This window comes from Triticum dicoccoides, chromosome 5A (assembly GCF_002162155.2).
Source record: "Triticum dicoccoides isolate Atlit2015 ecotype Zavitan chromosome 5A, WEW_v2.0, whole genome shotgun sequence".
NCBI lineage: Eukaryota > Viridiplantae > Streptophyta > Magnoliopsida > Poales > Poaceae > Triticum > Triticum dicoccoides.
The window spans coordinates 276,961,234-276,964,624 of NC_041388.1; positions in this window are offsets into that span (position 1 = coordinate 276,961,234).

Consider the following 3,391-nt stretch of genomic DNA (forward strand, 5'->3'; position numbering starts at 1 on the left):
CTGGGGGGCACCTCTAGACACACAAGTTGATCAAGTTGATCGTCTCTTAGCCGTGTGCGATGCCCCCCCTCCACCATAGTCCACCTCGATAATACTGTAGCGGTGCTTAGGCGAAGCCCTGCGTCGGTAGAACATCAACATCGTCACCATGCCGTCGTGCTGAAGAAACTCTCCCTCAACACTCGGCTGGATCGGAGTTAGAGGGACGTCATCGGGCTGAACGTGTGCTGAACTCGAAGGTGCCGCGCGTTCAGTACTTGATCGGTCGGATCGTGAAGACGTACGACTACATCAACCGCGTTGTGCTAACGCTTCCGCTTTCGGTCTACGAAGGTACGTGGACAACACTCTCCCCTCTCGTTGCTATGCATCACCATGATCTTGCATGTGCGTAGGATTTTTTTTGAAATTACTACATTCCCCAACAGACAATGCTATGGGTACCCAGCTCTGTGTACACAGAGTGCACATAATGGCTGACCAGTGGGCCAAGTTGACTAAGTCAACTGCCCACTCAGCAGTGGCTGACGTGTGGGCCCTCTGCTGAGTCAGTAGGGTAAAGTCAGCAGACCTTATCTGTCTGAATAGTAAAAGTGGGCCCCACCTGTCAGTTTGTTAATTTAACTAAATCATTTTCATTTGGCTAATTAACTACATGGGGCCCAACTGTCAGTCAGTGTCTAGGGTTAGACTAATTAGTGGTTAGGGCTAATTTAAATGGGCGGGCCCACACTATAGTGGGTCGACCCACTGGTTAACGCGCGCGCGGGGCCGCATGCCCGCCGACGATGATCTACAGGGCAGCGGCGAGTGATACCTCTCCAACGTATCTATAATTTTTGATTGTTCCATGCTATATTATATTCTGTTTTGGATGTTTAATGGGCTTTACTATACACTTTTATATTATTTTTGGGACTAACCTATTAACCGGAGGCCCAGCCCAAATTGCTGTTTTTTTGCCTATTTCAGTGTTTCGTAGAAAAGGAATATCAAATGAAGTCCAAACGGAATGAAACCTTCGGGAACGTGATTTTCTCAACAAACGTGATCTAGGAGACTTGGAGTGGGCATCAAGAAACAATCAAGGAGGCCACGAGGTAGGGAGCACGCCTAGCCCCCTAGGCACGCCCTCCACCCTCGTGGGCCCCTCGTTGCTCCACCGACCTACTTCTTCCTCCTATATAAGTCCACGTACCCCGCAAACATCCAGTAGCACCACGAAAACCTAATTCCACCACCGCAACCTTATGTACCCGAGAGATCCCATCTTGGGGCCTTTTCCGGAGCTCCGCCGGAGGGGCATTGATCATGGAGGGCCTCTACATCAACTCCATGGCCTCTCCGGTGATGTGTGAGTAGTTTACTTCAGACCTTCGGGTCCATAGTTATTAGCTAGATGGCTTCTTCTCTCTCTTTGGTTCCCAATACAAAGTTCTCCTTGATCTTCTTGGAGATCTATTCGATGTAATCTTGTTTTGTGGTGTGTTTGTCGAGATCCGATGAATTGTGGGTTTATGATCAAGTTTATCTATGAACAATATTTGAATCTCCTCTGAATTCTTTTATGTATGATTGGTTATCTTTGCAAGTCTCTTCGAATTATCAGTTTGGTTTGGCTTACTAGATTGATCTTTCTTGCAACGGGAGAAGTGCTTAGCTTTGGGTTCAATCTTGCGGTGTCCTTTCCCAGTGACAGCAGGGGCAGCAAGGCACGTATTGTATTGTTGCCATCGAGGATAAAAAGATGGGGTTTATATCATATTGCATGAGTTTATCCCTCTACATCATGTCATCTTACTTAAAGCATTACTCTATTCTTATGAACTTAATACTCTAGATGCATGCTGGATAGCAGTCGACGTGTGGAGTAATAGTAGTAGATGCAGAATCGTTTCGGTCTACTTGTCACGGACATGATGCCTATATACATGATCATACCTATATATTCTCATAACTACGCTCAATTCTATCAATTGCTCGACAATAATTCGTTTACCCACCGTAATACTTATGCTCCTGAGAGAAGCCACTAGTGAAACCTATGGCCCCCGGATCTATCTTCCATCATATTAATCTTCCAACACTTAGCTATTTCTATTGCCGTTTATTTTACTTTGCATCTTTATTTCTCTTTATCATAAAAATACCAAAAAAATTATCTTATCATATCTATCATATCCCACTCTCGTAAGTGACCGTGAAGGTATTGACAACCCCTTTATTGCGTTGGTTGCGAGGTTCTTATTTGTTTGTGTAGGTGCGTGGGACTCGAGCGTGATCTCCTACTGGATTGATACCTTGGTTCTCAAAATCTGAGGGAAATACTTACGCTACTTTACTGCATCACCCTTTCCTCTTCAAGGGAAAACCAACGCCGTGCTCAAGAGGTAGCAAGAAGGATTTCTGGCGCCGTTGCCGAGGAGATTCGCGCCAAGTCAAGTCAAGATTTGACTCCCGACAATGAGCCATTTCTGGTGCCGTTGCCGGGGAGTCTACGCACAAGTCAAGACATACCAAGTACCCATGACAAATTCTTATCCCTCGCATTATATTATTTGCCATTTGCCTCTCATTTTCCTCTCCCCCACTTCACCCTTGCCGTTTTATTCGCCCTCTATTTTTCCGTTTGCCTCTTTTTCGCTTGCTTCTTGTTTGCTCGTGTGTTGGATTGCTTGCTTGTCACGATGGCTCAAGACAATACTAAATTGTGTGACTTTGCCAATACCAACAACAATGATTTTCTTAGCACCCCGATTGCTCCTCTTACCGATGCTGAATCTTGGGAAATTAATGGTGCTTTGTTGAATCTTGTCATGAAAGATCAATTCACCGGCCTTCCTAGTGAAGATGCCGCTACCCATCTAAATAGCTTTGTTGATTTGTGTGATATGCAAAAGAAGAAAGATGTGGACAATGATATTGTTAAATTGAAGCTATTTCCTTTTTCCCTTAGAGGTCGTGCTAAAGCTTGGTTTTCGTCTTTGCCTAAAAATAGTATTGATTCATGGAACAAGTGCAAATATGCTTTTATCTCTAAGTATTTTCCTCCCGCTAAAATTATCTCTCTTAGAAACGATATTATGAATTTTAAGCAACTTGATCATGAACATGCTGCACAAGCTTGGGAGAGGATGAAATTAATGATACGTAATTGCCCTACACATGGTTTGAATCTTTGGATGATTATACAAAATTTTTATGCCGGATTGAATTTTGCTTCTAGAAATCTTTTAGATTCGGCTGCGGGAGGCACTTTCATAGAAATCACTTTAGGAGAAGCTACAAAACTCCTAGATAATATTATGGTTAATTATTCTTAATGCTACACCGAAAGACCTACTAATAAAAATGTGCATGCGATAGAAGAAATTAATGTTTTGAGTGGAAA